This window comes from Astatotilapia calliptera, chromosome 20 (genome assembly GCF_900246225.1).
Source record: "Astatotilapia calliptera chromosome 20, fAstCal1.2, whole genome shotgun sequence".
NCBI classification, from domain to species: domain Eukaryota; kingdom Metazoa; phylum Chordata; class Actinopteri; order Cichliformes; family Cichlidae; genus Astatotilapia; species Astatotilapia calliptera.
Genome location: NC_039321.1, coordinates 3,283,002 through 3,303,114, shown reverse-complemented (window position 1 = coordinate 3,303,114; position 20,113 = coordinate 3,283,002). Strand labels below are relative to the sequence as shown.

At 42.4% G+C, this 20,113-nt stretch overlaps 1 protein-coding gene across 1 annotated transcript in view; it reads right to left on the bottom strand.

Annotated features, from left to right (window-relative positions):
- plxna3 (plexin A3) overlaps window positions 1-5,201 on the bottom strand; it is a 137,524-nt gene extending 132,323 nt beyond the window's left edge. The window contains exon 1 of the mRNA XM_026154649.1: window positions 4,924-5,201. The gene's annotated coding sequence lies outside the window, so the exon portion shown is untranslated. The remainder of the gene's footprint in view (window positions 1-4,923) is intronic.
- Window positions 5,202-20,113: the final 14,912 nt, after the last annotated feature.

The window sequence follows — 20,113 nt, the reverse complement described above, 5'->3', positions numbered from 1 at the left end:
ATTTGGTGCCTTTCGGACATTTTATACCATTACCATCCCAAAACTATGACTCAGCTCACAGTACTGGGCTGTATTATTAAGAGCAGAGTGGCATTTAGAGTGATTTTTACTAAATGAATACACAATTAAGTCTTTTTGCACAAAACATGCCACAACAATTAGTTGTTGGCTTGTTTTTTGTTAAGCTTCATGTTGATACTGGACCATCACCTTAAACACCAGGATGTTGTCCCATGTTTTCTCATTTTACACCAAATAACTCAGCTAAAAAAAAGTTTTATTTGTCACACAGAACCTGCTTTAAGCACAATAAAAGCTGATTTTAGTGACGAGCTAAAGAATCTAATCAAATAATTTGAGCTGTTCCAGCCCAGTGTTTATTTTAAAAAGTGTTTCATCTCAAAAAGGCTGCGAACAAGAATTAATGAGCTGCAATAGCGAGTTATAACAGTCTGATTTACTCCGTGGTGTCTTTGCCTCGTTTTAAAGTCATTTGTTTTGCTCCAAAGAGGCATGTTTCCCGCCCCTCTGTGAGTGAAAGCAGCTGCAGGAATCATTAAAATCCCCACCTGCCTCGACATGAACGTCTTTCACAAGTAGACGTAGACGTTTGTCCAGCGCTGCAGTGAGTCACCGTTTGATAGAGAGCAAGAGTTTGGAGTTATTTGGATGGCGAGTAAAACTACAGGCTGCATATAGATTAAAAAAAAATGGAGGACATCTGTAAAATGGCGCTAAACATAAAGTGGAGCTGAGGCTGATGGGAATGTCATTAGTTCTGCTGAACTAAGTGAAGTGCGATAGGCACATGGATCTGATCCACGTTTATGTTTTAGAACTTCTTTGCGTGTTCCTGCGGTTTGCACGGTCATATCTACTCTCTGAGCTAAGCTGTGCGTTCTTCTTTTACCTTTGCAGCTTCCTCCTCGCTTCTAGATTCATCATTGCTGCTTCTGGCCACAGTAACATGCTAACAAGTGCTTTAACTTAGTGATTACTCCAGTACTTAAAATTCATCATCAGTTCTTATTGAGGTCCTTCGTTGGGTTGGGCAGCTGTGAGCATTTGCTGAATAGAGCGTGATGATGGAGATCAGCTGAGTGATGTTTCTCAGAGGACCATTTTTGAAAACAACTGAAAAATACTTTACAGAAACTACTCAGACAGTGAGATTGAGATCGGAGCAGCAGCAAGATAGCCAGCCAGTTTAATTCCTGTCTTTTTAACCTCCCCTCCATTCTAAAAGCCCAGTTTCTTCTGATTGGTCAACTTCCAAAAGCCAGCTGAGGGGCTGCACCCGTTCTTCATGAGCATGTAACGAAAAATCAACGAGTACGATGTTCAGAGCAGTCGGGAATCCGCTTTTCTGTCACTGCTAGTCTATAGACTATATGCACGTTAGCATATGCTACTTCCGGCGCGGAAACTCCTGTGGGGAGCTTTGTTTCCGGTGTCCTATTCGCGCCTTGTTTATGGCCCAAAACAAGTTAAGCAAATGAATGAATCAAGCGGTGATTTACATTTCTATAGATGTCTCGGGCATTTGCCCAATATATCTGTAAATGATGTTCATCGACTTGTCGATATTTTTTCCCCGCGCCTCAGAGCAAAAGAGAAACTGGATTCAAATGTTATATTTCTCAGCGGTCCCTCGTTTATCACGGGTGTTAGGTTCTAAAAATAACCAGCGAGAGGTGAAATCAAGTAGCCAATTTTATTTTTTGATGGTGCAAAACGTTTCATGGACATCGTGGACATACAGTACTGCACTTCAGAGTCACACTGCGAGCGATCGATGCAGCGATTCTATGCTGTACAGAAGAGACGTAACGGAGGAGATCGTCTGCAACGATCAGGGCGCAGGACACAATGTGACGTAAAAATAAGCATGCAAACTTGAGCTAAAAAATCTGTGAAACAGCGAGGTGAAAGGTGAACCGCGTTATAGCGAGGGACCGCTGTAATTTTGAAGGTAAGTCACAACATACCTTCGTAAATACTAATGTATAGAAACCGTTACCAGCAGTCATTCATTTTTTTGTGTGGCTTTTTTCACGGTTTGTTAACATGCTGTGTGTGTGTGTACTGGACTAGCTGATCTCGACATAACGGGGAAACATTTGACTATTCTTCACCTGTAGTTTGAATGCTGAACATTTGCCTGTTTAGATCATAAGACCAGTCACTACACAGAGATGTGCTTCTGAGTGTGGACGATGTGTCTTCTGCATGCAGTGATGCAGTTCTGCTTGTGTTGAGTGATGTAAACAACTGATCGATCTACACGCTTTAAACGTCAAAATTGATCATTAGATTTTTTTATGACACAGCAGCGGTGAGTGTTCCCACCTTCTGCTCTTTGTAACTTAATGCGATCTTTCCGTTTTTGAGTATATCTTCGCAGTAGCGATTGACTGCAAAGTAAAGCTACGGGAAATGTACAACCCCACATCCGGTCTCAAACCAGGAAGTTAGCATTTTCTCGTGCACAGGGTCTATTTTCCAGCATTGGCTCAATGAGCTCATCTGCAAAAAGCAATCCAATCCTGATTACTGCCACCTGCTGGACTGGAGGGGAACATGTTGCTGCAAAGCCACTGGCAACACAGCTGTTTCACACAATGTAGACAAACAGTGTGAAGTGAAACAGTTCCATTCCTTAAAATTCCAAATAGTGTGAATGGAAAAGCAGATAAATGTGACCCGTGTACACAATCAGATGAAATATTGAAATCAAATATATTTTTTTAACTCACAAAAATTGGTTCTGATACCAAACATCTCATCTTGGTCAGGTTCTAGACCAAAGTGCCAGATTCCAAATCATAGAAAAAGTCAATGCAGATCTCCATTGGAAAACATATTAAGTCTAGAGTAATGAAGGAATAATGAGGGACCAGCAGACTGAAGCCCTGGCAGGACTAATACACTAATTTGAGTCAAACTGCAAATGGAACCGTGACTTTTGTTAAACTTAAAATGTCAAATCTGTTACCAAAACAACCGGAGATTCATTTCTTTTCCAATCACCTTAAAAATTTATGGACTAGTTGTTACAGCTCTGACCAGATTTATGGAAAATCTTCAACTCTGGGACACGCTGCGGTCATCATCACCTTCTTGGCTTTTATTCATCTGCTGTTTGGACTTTAAAGCTGTTTTTTTTCTTGTTACTTTTTATATTTGATTCAAACTTAACTTTTTTATACGATTCATTTGAGATCTCCATTTGATTTTCTGTGCGCTGCCGTTATCTGATCCATGTCTCTCTGGAAAAGTTTCTGAAGCTCACTCTTTGCAGATAATGCGTTTATCTGGGATATTGGTTAATCAACTGGTTGTTGTCCTGGTGAAATGGGGAACATGTTAGAAAAAACACACCATAAAACTGAAGAAACTCCTGAGACGACTTCTTGAACGACGGTTCAAACAGAAGCTCTTTGTGTTTGTTTGCTTAAAATGATCAATCGATGCGATTAACTGATGATCAAAGCGCTCAATCCACCGTCATCTCTGATCAGCTTTTGCACTTTTCTTCACGTAGGTTTGGAGTCATTATTTAATCTCAAATTTGTCTCCTTTATTATTGATCTGAATCTGACCCGTGCCATCGATCAGATTATTGATCACAGGATCAGTGTTTAGCTGAACATCTGTTTGGTAAGGACACATGTGGGGGAGACTTGCTGCTACTCCTGGCACCATTCAATCAGTCATTATCATACAGCCCATCACATCACTTATTGATCGTGTGATTATTGATGTGCAGGTTGATTTCTCTTCTTCTTCTTCTGCAGCAAATTTATGTTTTAATCCGTTTTTAATAACTCATTCTTTTTGTTATCGACTCATTTTTTCGCTATTTGGGGCCGTTTGGTCCTGAAAACCTGATTTGGACTGTTTGTTGTTAAACTGATCACATCATTGATCGACTTGTAAACACATCAGCAATCCTTTACCGGGACTGTGATCCAAACGTTACTTGAGGATCAGCGCGGTCTGTTCGGTCGGGATTCTGATTGATAACCTTCAGCCTGGTGGGACTTGAGTGTGTCAGGAAGAACATCGATCACAATGAGATCATCACGATCGCGGCTCTGAAATAAATCCCGACCCTGAACTCGCCGAACCGGGATCAGAAATGTGCCGGTCTCGGTTCCGTGAGCAGAGCTGGGGGCTGATCCAGAAGATCGAGGCTGCTCTTCGGCACATGGGCAGTCGGATGAAGGCGGATTCAGAAAAACACAAATCCGAATTTGGTGCGTGGATCTCGGCAGCAGCCGGCGGTTCGTCCGCAGAGTTCGGGGCGACCATCGGACGCGTTTCCGGGGTTTCGGCTGCGGTTTTGAACGTTTTTCTGCCGCCTTCCCCCCCTTTGTTCTTCCTTAATGGATCGGCGTCTGGAGCTGTGCTACCTCCCAGACCCCCTCCTCCTCCTCCTCAGCCTCCCCCACCACTCTCCCCTTCACCACACACAGAAAAACACACACTTGCAGCTCAAAATCGCCTCTTTTACGCACCGAACTCCGCACTTTAAAATGGAGGAAAAACGCAGAGGGAAGCGGTCCGCTTGGTGCCGTAACACAGGCCGAACCCCGAGGGCGAAAGCAGCCCCTACCTGTGGTATCAACCAACCCCCAAGTCCCACTCCTTCATCCCCACTCGCAGCATTGAGAAGGAGGAAATTTCCACGCGTAAAAAATAAAGAAAGGGGGGAAAAGCAGGCAGCAGGAGCAGCTGATGAGCGGTGATGCGGAGGGCAAGCGAGGCGTTTTCCCCCTGAAACATCCACACACTCATACACCCCTCTCCACAACCGCCACCACCCCGATACCCCCATATCTGCCGCCCGGACCCGGAGAACATCACCGGCCTCTCCACCTCCAAACACCACCTACTCCCTCCGGAACCCCTCAGACCTACCTGCACAGGGACGCGCAGAAAAGTCCGATCAGTTATTTAAATCCACACAGTCCCACGCGCTTCTGCTGCCTTTCTTCTTCTTCTCCTCACATAAAACCTGAGTGAGGTAAGCTCAGCTGGAGGCAGCAAGAGGAGCCCGCACAGGTCACCACAAAATCCTGCGGGTTTTTAAAAAGTGAGGAATAATCCAGAGAGCAGAGATCACAGAGCGCAGGAGCGCGGCGAGGTCTCCCATTCACACACAGCCTGCCTCGGCTTGGCTCGGCTCGGTCTGCCCCTACTCCACCACAGACAGCCCCCCAGCTGGAGCGTACCACTCTGCGCTGAGCTGGGAGGGGATACGGCCAATTAGAAGCGGTCATTTAAACCAATTATCAATAGATTAATCGGCTTATCAAAGGCTCGGTGCTCCTCTGAGGACGTTAGCTAACGCGGAGAGGAAACGAGCATCGTTGAGAGGAATGGGACAGTGAGCGCGCTGTCTTTTTAATTGAAAACCAGCTGTTGTACCCCCTCCGAAAAGCCTCTCATGGTTCAGTCCAACTCCTTAATCTGCTGTTTTTCTCCTCCCAAAACCAGATGTGGAGAGAGAAACTGAGAGAGAGACATATAAGTGCTGTGTGTGAGAGAGAGCCCTATAGAGAGGTGCGGTGGAAATGTATAGCCTGCAAATGTATAAGAGAGAGAAAGAGGGGGTGAGGAGATGCATATCAAAATAAAAGGGGGGATGGGGGAGTGAAGAGAGCTGGTGTAAAGGCACATGGAGACGAGAGGGATAAAGAAACACAAATGAGAAACTGAGACGTGTGAATGAGGGAGGGAAGAAGCAGAGCAGTGAGAAGAAACCGAAGCAGAGCGATCTGATGGAGAGAGAGACACACAAACTGAGCAACACATTCAGGAGATTTCATTGTGCCTGATGATAAAATTGCTGCTGCGTCTCCCAACAGGTGTTGAGTCATCGAGAGATACTGAAAAATAACAATAAAAAAGTTTAACCCTGTAAAGCCCGGCACAGCAGATCACCTGCCTCCAGCTCACGTCTGCCACACCAACCTCTGCCTGTCCTCCTTCACCACCAGGAATCGTCTCTGTGGTCTTCCTTTTCCTTCCTGCCTTCAACGAACTTTGTCCAGCACATCGGTCTTTCCTTCCTCATACATGTCCAACCTGTCTTTGTCTGACCTGTCCCTCAGATTCTTTCTTTTCTAATTCTGTTCTCCCAACCAGGTCTCACTACGCTTTCACTCTTGTGTCAAAATCACCCCTGACACTCATCTCCACCCTGCCTGCTTTCTCACCCCCCCAGCTTTGGATGGGCACTCCCGGATATGTAAACACATGTATCTGTGTTGCTTCTGCTCTTCTCTTCAGTTCATGCCTCCACATCTCCAGCCTCTCCTCCACCTGCTCCATATTCTCACCACAGATCACAGAGTCATCTGCAAACACGATCGTCCACAGAGACTCCTTCCTGATATCATCTGTCATCCTGTCCATCACCACCCCAAACAAGAAGGGGCTCAAAGCCCATCCCTGATGTAATCCCACCCCCACCTTGAGCCCATGTGCCACTCCTACCTCTCACAGCTCACCACAGTCTCCCTGTCCTCATACACGTCCTGATTTCCTCACGCAACACCACACTTCCTCTCTTGGTACCAATATCATATCTTTCTCTCAATCCACAAAGACACAGTAAAGCTCCTTCTGACCAGCTCTACACTCCATCAACACACCCTCAAAGCAAACATCACATCTGTAGAGCTTTTTCTCAGCATGAAGTCACACTGCTGCTCGTGGATCGTCACCCACAAGCCAGTTTCCTCCCGAGGCCGGATAAATAAGGAAGGTAGAGTCAGGAAGGGTGTAAAATCTTTGGCAAATCAAAAAAAACACTCGCGAGAAAAGAAATAAGATGGTATTTTAAGCTCTTAGTGTGATTTCTTTTTCTCTATCACACATGATCATGAAGCCTCTGAGCACAGGTGTGAAAAGGACCCCCCAGAGTCTCACAGAGGAGACAGAATTAAATCAAGAGCGTTAATTAAAGTCTCTGTTTAGCTGTTTTAAGTTGCTTCTGCTGATTTCTGTCTCTTTATAGATATTTTAAGTCTTTTAAAGTAAGCTACTTTCAGCTGCTGCCTTACCACAGGCGTCGCCACAGCTGGCAGCGCCTGAGCGTTACGCTGCATGGCCTTCATGCATGCAACAGGAATCAAACCAGCAGCTTTTCTTATAAACGTGCTTTTAGTTGTTTTAAGTCTCTCTGTCGTAATTTCAGGGGTCTTTCTAATTTGTGTCTCCCATTTCTTGATGCTTTCGTGTCTTTTGTAGTTAAGTCTCTTTTTAGTTGCTTTATGTCTTTATGATGTCATCTTAAGACTCTGTCATCATTTAAAGGCTCTTTGTAATGTTTTCAATCATTTTGTGGTTCTAAATCTTCTGTTTTGTAACCGTTTTCATGTCTGTTAATTTTTTAACTGTCATCATTTTTTAATCTTTTACATGTTTTTTTATTTTGTCTGTTTATTTTTAATTTGCTTTATAGTTGTTTTCTGTCTCTTTGCTGTCATTTTAAGACATTTTGTAATCTTTTACATCATTGTGTAGTTTTAGATGTCCGTTTATATATTTCATAGCTTTGTCGGTTTTTTATGTCTCTTCTCATCATTTTAAAATTGTTTTTCTGGTCTTTTAGAGTTTTAAAACTATTCATATATATTTTAAGTTGCTTTGTAACGTTTTATTCCTCCTGGTAAGTGTTGGTAAGACTCGTCTGTCTTTTGGAGGCTTTTTGTGATGTTTAAATCCTTTTTGCAGTTGTGTGTCATTTTTACTTGTTTCAAGTTGCCTTGAGTTGTTTTCTGTGTCTTTGCTCTTATCTTTTATAATTTTTTAATGTGTCTCTGTAATCTTTTACATCATTTTGTGTCTTAAAATCCTTTTTAAATATTCTAAATTGCTTTGTAATTCTTTTATATTCCTTTATGTATTTTTTTACCGCTTTCTTTTTCATTTATTTGTGGTCACTTTATGTCTAATGTATATCCATATGTACTTGTATAGAGTTATACTGACTTTGTCTTGCACATCCGTGTACAATAACACAGACGTGTCTACTTTTGTAACGAGTAAAAGTCTTTTTATTTGACATAAATGTGCAAAGATATTTAAAATACAGTTGTGGTAAAAACGTTGCTCAGTTTAGAATAATATGGATTATTACTGAATGTACGTACAGACCCACTCATATGTTTATCACCATTAGTAAAGGGTAACTAAAGCAGTCAGACACACTTTTTCGCACACACTTGGATGTCACAGGTATAATTAAGACAAAATGTAGATGCTTGTGTAAAATTTTAAGCACATTTCATCGCTGCCTCTTGAAATGCAGCTGAAGGAGAATCTAACAACAACAGAAAAACACACTCCCTGTAATAAAGCAGAAGTGCGTGATTACAGATTAGTCACATCCTGACTGACTGATGAGTCAGTCGACAACCAGACAATAGGTGTGTTTCCACTGCGGGACTTTTCCTCGAGAAACAGAAACCTTTTGAGGAACTTGGTTCCACCATAAGACAAAAAGAAGAAGGTCCGTACATATTTGGACATTAATGCTTTTCTTTTTTTTAAACTTTTAATTTAGTCACAGTTATCTGATGTATGTGGGGTTTAAGTGCAGGCTTGTAGCTTTAACTTCAGGGCTTGAACAAAACTATCGGACACCCACTGAGGATTATAGTAGCTTCCAGTAGCTTCCAGTAGCTAACAGGATCTTCTGATATGAAATTTTCATTGTGTTGAGATTTCTTTGTCTGATGTCTGGACGGCACCGACATCCCCACAGATGGTGTTTCCTCCTTTGTGGTGCTTTTATTGCAGCTCTCTCCTGTTTTTGTTGTTGTTTTCTACTTTTAGTTTTGTCTTCACTGAATGAAAAACAGTTTGATTGGCTGGAGATCCGGTAAATCTCTTTGTCATTGGTCAATATTTTAATTTTACCTTTTCCTTTACCTACAAAAACTCGACAGTACTTTGGGGTCATTAGTGTGGAGTGCAGTCAGCTTGGCTGCATTTGGCTGAATGTGAGCAGAACATAACTCTGAGCACTTCTGAATTCATTCTGGACACATTAAAAAACAGAATCAGTAATCAACAGTAAAGCGAGGCCGAGTAGACGCCGCATGTTCTCACGCATCGCCCTGCCTCATGTATGTTTCAGGTTATCAGCTGTTGTTGGTTCAGAGAAGCCTGAGCGGCTGATCTGGGCATCTTAGCTTTTTAAAGGTGAGATGTAAGCACCACAGATTTATTTAATTATTTGTGTCATGACGCTTTTCTTTTTCTTTTTCTTTTTTAACTGAACCTAGGAAGTAAACCCAGACGGCTTTAGGCAGATTTATGGAGTTTATTTACAACAAGCGATGTAAATATGAGTGAGCCGGGTGGCCAGGAACAAAAGAGAGCGCCGGACGTCCGAGCAGGTTTGATGTCCAAAGACAGACGATGATCATGGTACTTGCAAGAGGGCGGGCAGAGTCTACAGGTGAAAGGAAAGTTTGTGGTGCTGGATGAAGGGCTGGACTTGACCGGTGACTGGAAACTCCTCCACAGGTAAGAGTTTTCTGGCTACAAAGCTGCCCAGAGTGGAGGTAACGATCAAGCAGAGATCCATCACCATAGCGGGATCATAGCAGCCTCTGAATGAGACCTGCCCAAAGGCAGAGCCTGAAATGATCCCTCCCAGAGCCACCCAGAGGGAGAGGAGGGAAAGAACCGGCCAGCCTGGCCCAAACATGAAAATGTAGTTATTTAACTTTTTGTTTTATTTTGTCAGTAGTTTTCACCTTTGTACTTTATTAGGTGGAGACTTTCCTTCATAAAAGACATGGACAAAGATCTGTCTACTTCCTGGAGAGGGCTCTTCACATAATTCTGAAGAAAAGACCTTGTGATTGTCTTCAGGGTCATTCTTCCAGGACTCCTTTATCGTGCCGAGCACACCACAGTGTTCTTTTCTCTGATTAGTCATCTCTCTGATGGTTTCTGTTCACTTCACAGTCTAAGGATGACCTCGCCGCTGCTCTGCGCTCTTCTGTGGACGTTCTGGGTTTGACACAACTGGACGACTGTCTATGAAAAATGATGAATGGACTGTTACTTATATAGCATCTTCCTACTCAGCTGAGCACCCAAAGCGCTTCTCATTCACCCAATCTCTCACACACACACACACACACACACACACACACACTCAGACTGGATGCTTCAGGGGTTCAATATCTCGCCCAAAGATACAAACTTCGGGGATCAACCCCCTGACTTTCCACTTGGTAGACGACTCGCTCCACTTGAGCCACAGCCGCCCTCCTAAAAGCAGACACACATTTAAACCCCTCATTGATTACAGTTTTTTACAGACACTAGGACACATTTCCCAATACTTAGGTCACTTTTGCAAAACTCTTCACACAATCCTCCTAACTGACCGTCAGCTTGGCAAAGCAGTTCATTTCACATTCAAAATGCACTACAACTACCAAAACACTTCATTCAGGTCTCAAATGAACACATTCCTCCAGAACACTAGCAAAGGTTGACAGCCGACAAACACACTTTGTCACCCACAAAACAATGACCTAAAAAACACTAACAACATGTAGCATTACACAGTGTTTTCCTGTGTAAAACAAGGACACATCTCTGTTTATAATTTCAATGTATGTTACTGGAATGAATCAGACATCATGCAGAATTCGTTAATATTTGTTTATGTATTTTTATTTTTTTGCACTAAGTAATCCCAAAATACAAGAATTTGTATACACACCATCCACTGATACACATACAATAGTAATGCTAATCTACTCGGTCTTCTCCATTTGGCCACAGGTTCTCATCCACATCACATCTCATGTCATCTAGGGCAACACACCTAGGAAAGAATCTTCTGGCTGCCAGAATTGAAGGAGTTGAAAAATTGAAGGAGTAACACCTGTGTAGATGTTCATCCACAATGAGAATCAGCTGTGGCTGGTTAAACTGCATTTTTAGATTTAAAATATGTTTCAATAAAATATTGCTGTTGCATTTTGCTGTCTTTTCAAGTTTTGCATTGTGTTATTGTTTTGGCCATGAGTTTAACAGTTTTGAAAACAGTATGTAAGCACATGCAAAATGTCCTGTACGTACAAAGATTTTTGGCAGTTGTTGCGTCTGAGTGAGAAGATGATTCATGAAATTTGAGAGATGTAGTCATTGAATGCATTTTGTGCCAAAACAATGATAACTGGTCCTCAGTTTAGCCCACATAGACTTCTGTTGTGCTCACTGTGTGAGGAGTTTTGCAAACGGGACCTAAGTATTGAGACATGTGTCCTAGCGTCTGTAAAAAACTGTAATGGTTATTATAATGACATATAATCAAGTTAAGCATCAAAACAGTAAAAACAATAATTTTTCTATCAGACACTAAAATCAACCATCTAAAGTCAGCTATCAGAAGCTAATAGAAGCTAACTCCAGCTGAGGCTACGCGATCTGTGTCATTCAGGGCGTCGTGAGGATGATTTAGGGCAAATAAAACTGAAATAAAAGCAGCAGAAATGAGTGAAGTCGGAGAGAGTTGGATGTGGTCTGTTAGCAGCAGACTCAGTGTTTCCACACCGAGCATGCTGAGCCTAAAATAACGAGAGGGGGGACTCGGGCTGGTCCGGGTTCAGGTTTAGGCTGGGGTTACTTCTGGGTCTGCAGCGCAGGGTTGGCCCTGTAATCAGCTGACAGCTCTGGTTTCGCCTTCGATCTCTCTGTAATTTTCTTAATTGAAGCCACTTGAGGGGTCGAGCGCTCAGTTCATCCTCCTTTTTTTCCCTTCTATGTTGCCTGCATCCTGCTTCCTCTGTCCTTTCCTTTATTTGGTCTCCTATTTGGTTTCCTTTCAATATTTCTTTCTCTTTATTTTTCTTCTGTCCCCTGACTTGGTTTCATTTTCTTTCTTTTCCTATTATTTTGATTCTTAAGTGCATTCCTTTCCTATCATTCACTTTCTCCTTTCTATGTTTCTTCAGTCTTGCTTTGTTTACTTTTCTGCTCTTCCTTTTCTTTCCTTTCCTTTCCTTTCCTTTCCTTTCAATAGTAACTCGGGGTGAGAAAGAGGAGGAGAGTATAAGGGTCAAAATAAAGTGATGATAAATGTTTTTGTTTTGTCATTTTTGTTTGTTTTCTAATTTAAAAATGAAAATAAAGCTTGGGGGAAAAAGTGACGATAAATGTTTAAATTAATGCTCATTTCCTTTTTTTATGTCAGTTGAACCAAAACTTTGTGAATTAAAAAAAAAGAAGATAAACTCTCGTCTCCTGCATTTGTCTTTTTATTTCTCCACCAGGCTTGTTTTCGTTCTCTCGATCATTTTCTTCTCCCCCTCCCCCGTCCGACCCCCATCTCCCCCAAAACTCCCATTCTTCAGTGTAAATTGATGCTGATCACCCGTTAATCTTTTTAAGTTGCCGTGAAACAGCCAGCAGCATGCATGACAATGGTCCTCTCTGTGAGTCTATGTGCGTAAATGACAATGGCTCTGTGTGTGTGTGTGTGTGTGTGTGTGTGTGCGCGCGCGCACATTGTGGTTTCAGGGCCTACTGTATGCTTCCTTTTTTACATCGCTGCTACTATTACTGCACATCTGGACCCTGCATGTGTGCGTGTACTCAAATTACTTGTGTTGTGGGAACTCTCCTCCATTACAGGGACTCAGCCCCGCTGTGTAAATTAGATTTATGCATGTAAACACAGTTTTTGGTTAGAATAAATCTTTGGAAAAAGAATCAAAGTTAACATAATGTCCTCTCAAGTCTATCAGCCATGTTGTGAGGGCAAAATCCAGATTACACATCGCATTGTGGGGACTTGATTTCCTTTAAGAAAATAAACAAAGTTATTTATTCATTTTTGGTGTGAAGACTGAAGGAGTAAGTCGTCAGGAAATGAATGGAAAACGGCGTAAAGTCCTCTGAAGTGATGGAAAACACGTGTTTGTGTGTGTGTGTGTGTGTGTGTGTGTGTGTGTGTAGCTGTTAGTTTAATCCTGAGTGGAGTTTACGAGGTTGAAGCCGCAGAGCAGAACAAATTCTCTGTGTCTCTGTCTTTATTTATTTTTACTTCTCTTGAGGTTTGCCTGATATCCAACACATCTGCTTGTTTGTTTGTGCGTGTGTGTGTTTGTGTGTGTGTGTAATCCAGAACCCAAACACACTTAGAACAGGGAGCACAGTTTGCAGCTCTAAGCTTGACGTGCGCCCTGCCCTCGTAGATTTGTTTCTGGCGGCGTCTGTTTTCAGTTTAGGAGCTGTAAAAACCTCTGACTCTGACCTGCCCATGAGCAAACAGCAGAATGACACAGTTAGAGATGAGCTCGTGAGCAACCAGTGAATCATTCACCAGCTACTTTCCCTCAGGCACTGGTGGAGGCCAAAAACTGAGCTAAAACATCAGGACTCCTTTACTAGGACTCATGAGCCTAACCAGATCATCCATTGCCCATAAGCACTGCAGTAGCATTACATGTTTGTTAAATCAATCAATCAATACACGAGTAGGGATGGATATTGATACGATTTTTACGATTCTGATTCCATTTTCGATTCTGTTTTCGATTCTTATTTTTAAAAAGGAGAACACTAAGGTCGATTAGCTCAGAACTTTGTTTTATATCTTCTCTTTGAACAAGGTAGAAATTTAGGAGTAACATGGCCTTACAAACCCAACAGTGAGATCTTTAGAGATCCAGCCTACGGCTCTTCCATGGGGCGTCACAGGGTCCCCAGGAAAAAAAATTGTAAATGTAAAATAAAATAAATATTCTTCTGTAGCAATAACAAAGTATAACATAAATTATTCTGTAGCAATTACACAAGAATATCCAGTAATGTCCCTGCCTACAATTAAACACTTACTGAAAATCGGGGCATCTGCTGCGGCAAATGGGTGCAAGCCTTTGACCACAAACTGAGTCACTGCTCGGTGACATTCGTCTATCCTGGCCTGAAAGGAGACGCTACTGGTAGATACTGGTAGAGCGTCTGAGCCGCCATGTTTCCTGCCAGGTAAATGACGCGCCGCAACGTGGTGACGTCATTCGGGGCGACTGGAATCGATAAATCAGAATCAGAATCAGAATCAGAAATACTTTATTAATCCCGAAAGAAATTAGGGTTACAGCAGGCAGCACGCTAATGGCGAATGCACACTTACAAAGGAACCTTCTGACCAACTTTACACAAACATCACATTGGGGAGACATGTCAGAGACGTAGGCTGATAGGAAAAAAACAACGAAAATACATAACATTAGGTAAGAGAAGGAGAAAAAAAACTCCACTCAGACTGAGCTCCTAATGGGAGAACAGTTTGATAACAGAAAAAACACCTCAGCACAAAAGCACATGACTGTCAATACACCATAGAAACACAAGACAAGCAACAGGGGTGGGTAAAGGGTGAGAGAGAGCCGGTGTAGACAGCACATCCGGTCCTGCAGCATGTCTGCGCTGGTCCAGTCGACTGCCATCTTCCCCGGTAGGGCACAAGCATCGAAGGCGTTTGGAAAGGGAGGGGGGATCAGTGTGTGCATATCAGTGTGTGTGTGTGTGTGTCCAGAGTTCAGCTGAGACAGTGTCCTTCGCCCCGCCAGGCTAAGTAAACAGTCTTCCAGCCAACCCAGGTGGCCTTGCATGGAATGGGAAGAAACAGACTAAACACAGTCGTTATCAAGGTGTTTTGTTCAGCTCCTGCCTTGAGGCCGCAGCTGGCGCCGAAGGGGTCTCCGCATGAAGTGATGATAGTTTTTACTTTAGTGCGAACAACTCATATGAATTTCAAAGCTGTTCTAACAGTCCAACACTGGTCTCTCAATCTCCCGTTGGAGAGCCGTGAGCTTTCTATGATGTTATCCAAACTTACGTTCCGTGATGTTGTCGTTCTTTTTGCTCAAAGAGCAGGTTCTGAGAACTCACGACCGCAGTGCACTTCCCCAAGATGTGATTGAATTTGCGCTCAAAGGTGTTGTTCGAGCTAGCCCCTCCAGATGTAATCCAGTTTTTCACTCAGAGGTCTTATTCTGAGTATTCACGGCAGCCATCAGCCTCTCCAAGATCTTCTCCGTGCTGCACTCAATGAGCCCATTTTTAGAAACTCACGCCTCATCCCATGATTTCAATCCCAGCGGGCAGCCTTGTGGGGTTTGAACAGCCGGTTCCGCTTCCTTAATTCTTCGATAAGTCAGGGCCGAGCCAGCTCCGATCAGCAAGATCCCTGTTATCATGGTTCCGAATAGGTAGATATCTTCAGCACTCAGGCTCACCCGAGCCCAGACTTCTCGTTGAGAAGGGGTGTCAATTGCATTCAGAGACCAGTTGATCAAATCCAAATCCATAATTCCTCCTTTAGGTTTTAGAGAACAGACTGTGAGAGAGTGTTCCAGGGAAACGTAATACAAAAAAACCCACGAGACTAGACAAGGACATAAGAGGCTAAGCAGGGAAGCTAAGGGAGAGGAGGAGAGGAGAAAAAGTGCGACGGCTGAGAGCCAACTACTCGTTGGGAATAAGGGAATCGTTTGCAAAAATGTCAAACAATTCCAAGGAATTGAAACAGTGGGAACCGGTTCTCAACAAGAACCGGGTTTTGATACTCATCCCTGTACACGAGTTGTGAAATTAGCTGCTTATTGGACTAAATAAGACACATTACTAAAGACACCTTTTTGTCTTTGGCCCTGCACTTATTGTTTGTGGCACAGTTCTACAAGGAAACAGAGATTGTGGTCCATAATAACATGTTAGCATCACACAGATTTGCCTGTCAGCTGAGATTCTCCCACAGAGGGATTTCCTGAATAGAAACAAAGGACAGACTCATTGACCCTGTTTTACAGCACCTGGAACTGAATGGTCCAGCTTTGCTTTGATATCACAGGAAGTGATTTAAATGTCTCAACTTCAAAGCAAATAATTGAGACATCAGTCAATGAAAGTGCAGCATATCTTTTATTGACATGTCAGAGGGTGGGGAGGGTTACCAAGGCAACCAGAGCCTGGAATGCCTGCTAGCGGTCGACCATCATCAACAAACTGATGTGCGATGAGTAAATCGTTTCTTGTCTGGACCCCCTTAAGTTCTGGAAATGTGTTACTGTAACTTTGGTCCATCCAACATTCCTCCTCGTCCTGTGGGTCGTTACAGGTGAACATTTGCGGCTTCCTGCCTTTAGCGTGGTCCAGGATCAACATTGCAACTAACCAATCCTGTTGTCTGGCAGTTCAGTTAGCGTTAGTGAAAAAGTTAGTTAATGCAATTAAAAACAACCATGAACAAGTTAAATTTGGCTAGCAGCAAAACTACTTTAATAATATATATTTTTATATTGCATAAATTAATAAAGGAAACACTTTAAATGCTTAGAGAGTTTTATATAAACAAAGACATGTTTCTTTCTTTTCCCTCCATATTCCAAAGCTTTGACATCACCACATGATCAGTCAGTAGCAATGCTGATCCTGGGCCGACATTATAATGATGATGCAAGGACAACAGCAAAACTGGGATATCAGATACAACTTTAGTTTATGTATGTAGCTGTCATACTGCGGTGTGTTATTAATGTTGCTGACTCAAATGCAGGAGGTGAGAATCAGGAGCTTAAACACAGAGCAGAGCTTTTAATGTCAAACAATCGTCACAAAGTCCAGAAAACAGGAGAATAAACTAAAGCAAGTCTGGGAATCCAAGGTTTCCAAAAGTTAAACATACAAATACTGAACTAAGAGACACACGCAGAGGAGGACTTGACAAAGGACAAAGGGAGACTAGGCAATATATACAAAAGACAAAGACTGAAATGGAAGCAGGACAACTAACCAAATCAGACGAGAAGCAAAATTCAACACAAGACAGAGAGCAACTAAACTATAAACGGGAAGAGGAAAGGGAAAACATGGTCAACTAAAAAGGGGAAGAAGAAGGACAAAAAGGTTAACACAAAGATGAGCTCAGAACAGAAAGGGAACCCTCAAGTGGTTTCTGCTAAACCACCATCTGTCTTTTATAACAAAACAATAAAGAATAAATAGTCATCAGAAGATAATAAAGCTCACTATAGTGCAAGGAAACACAAAACCACACTAATAAGCAGAAAACTGTAGAATGTGAACATAAATCACTTCTCAAAACCCAAAAGGAATAATGAACTAACCGCAAAACCAATGGCCCCAAACCAAAGACACCATAACAGTAACAGGACGAAAGCCTACATTTCATATTTGGTGTGAACGCACCGTAACAGAAAGCACCTACGAAGATTAAAAATAGTTATCCACTTAAGGGAAGGAAGGAAGGAACCACAAACTGACCCGGATAAGAGTAGAGGTCATGATTTCCTCATGTTGCAACAGCCAAGTGAAACCACCTTTGCATGGCTGCTGCAACATTAGGCAACTACAGCTGAAACACTTGGTTCTTCAAATATTCGGATGCAATCTATTCTTCTTGGCTTTGTGACAGTGATTTCTGACAAGTTGTTCAGGGAAAACCAAGCAGCGATTTAAGGTAAGTGCTAACTTAGCTAGCAGCGTTGTCATTAGCCATTGACAACAAAGAAGAACTCGTAGACTGCGGCTCGCAAAGGTGAAGAAATCGTGACAACGAACGCCATGAACTCATGCCGTGAGGTTTTCTTTAAACCTTAGAAGTATGCAGCACATACGAGGAATAAGATGAAATACTGTGCTGAACAGGTGTCAGAGCTGAGCTATGATTAGCTCTGACTAAAGAGGATGTTATACTGAATAGATGTGTCTTCCAGAAAAAGAATAAAGCTTCGAGATAAACTTCTAATTCTAAGACAAAATCGTAAGTGAACAGCCCGAGGTTATTAAAAGAGGTGCTGAAGGATCAGATTCATGTTCTTTGTCTACTTTTGGTTTGGTTTTTTTGTAAAAAAGTGGGTGCTTGCATTATTTGAGGTTAACGCGTCACCGAGCTGATCATCAAGCTTCTTAGTGACAGAGTCAGCCTGAAGGAAGTCTAAGCTGCCAGGGTGAAGACAGACACTCTGTTGTTAACAACAGAGACAGAGTCATTGTTATTTACCGATGCATAGGATGGATTATGAATTAAGTTGTTTGAGGAGGTCTCCGCAGAAGTTGCTTGTCAGAAGTTTACACACATCATGGGCATGGTGGTCACAGTAATTTTGGACTTTTAATAATATTTTTGGACTGTTCTTTTCCCCGGGCTGGAATGATTGTACAGCACGAGTTTAAAAAAACATAAACTGGTTGCCCAAATTTGAAGACATACACAGAAATACATACATGCACTCACTTATTTTAATGAGTGGTGCTGAAGGTTCTGCAGAGTCTTTTAATTTGACAAGGCCAAAACCTATTAGCTTCCCATTAGTGACCATGATTGACTACAACTGGTAGTTTCACTCTGCCAGCATACAAAGGTTTTGTTTAACACTCTTCATCGGAGTGGCCAATGTTCCAAACAATGAGAAACTCCAAGAGACTCAGTAAAGATAATAGAAGGAAAACTGAAACAGTTGTACGCACGTTATTTGAATGTGTAACCACTTTGTCAGCCTCTAGTTTCACTGCCAGGAACTAAGAGGACCAACGAAGGAAGGTCTTTCTCCAAATTCAAAACATTCAAAACCAGCTGAAATTTAAAAGCACTCACATGGAGAAGGCAAATATCTTTTCCAGAAAAGTTTTATGGTCAGACCTAATTGACCAAAACAATAAAAGGTATGTTAGGAGGAGTAAAGGTGAGGTTTTTAAACCCAAGACCACGATACCAACTGTCAGGCATGGTGGGGGTAGCATCATCCTCTGGAAGAAGGAAGGAGAGGAACTATTCAGTTCAATTCAGTTTTATTTATATAGCACCAAATCACAACAACAGTAGCCTCGAGGACCTTTATTATTAAAGGTAAAGATCCTACAATAATAGGGTCTACTTCCAACTTCTTCATCTTCACCTCAGATCAACAGTTAGATGGTTGAAACTTGGATCAGGAGTTTGGTGATGGCTACCAAAAGGATATGGTCAAGGTACAGCTCGCTATGACCAAATATTAGTGGGGGGTTCTGTAAGCGTTTGACCCTGAATGGATTACAGAAAATCCAAAAATAAATTCAAACTTGTTCACCTAATTCTTGAGTTTTTAAAAGTCATTGAAAATGTAGGAAAAAGAAAAGCTCAAAGAAATAATTAAAAGAAGAAAATTGCCCTGACACTATGCCCATGATGAGTGTGTGTTCAAAAGTTTGCCCTGTGACTATGATAACTTATGGATAAGATTTCCACCACACAGTTAAAACTAGTAAAACTCTACTGCGCATGTGCCAGCACAACAATACGATTGGTACATTTGCTTCCTGGGTCAGCTGTGGATTGGCTCTCTTTGACAGGAGGCGGAGGCCAACTGCCATCTTTGCCATCACACAGATTTATATTTAGTGTCCTCTGAGTACCCGATGTCTCCGTTGTAATGTGTCTGCCCCCAGCTCTCCTACACAGGAGCACCACCTCTAACTGAAGGAGACACAATATGTTGTTTTCAAGGTTTTTAAGATCGTTTTCAACTCCAAACATTTGGTGAATGTCTTGTTTGTGTCTACAGACACTGGTAAAGTCGTCTCTGCTGACACCGTGCCATCTGATTGTGGTTTAACTTCAACCTCAGAGTTTCCCCCGGCCCAGAGTTTCTCTTTCTCTTCAGGGATGGGATGGCCACCAGGCGTGGTGCTGAGGTGGTTGCTATGGTTGCCACTAAGCCTCGCTCTGACCTGATTGTTCAAAAAGAAAAAGAAAAAAAACAAAAAAACAAAAAAAAAAACAATGAGGGAAAACTTCAAAGAGGAGCTGCTCAGTTGCCTAGCAACAAGGCTCAGTGGCAGGACTGCGCTCTCTCTCTCTCTCCCTATCTATCCCTCTGTTTCATCACTCTCTCTTTCTGCTAAACCACTATCTGTCTTTTTCATCACTCTGTAGGTCTGCTTCCATCTGTCTCCGTCTCTCCTTCAGCCCTCACAGGCTTTATCTCTTCTCTCACTATTTTATCACTCCATTGCTAGGCTTCTGTTTCCCTCTCTCTCTCAGTCTCTCTCTTTGAGTTTC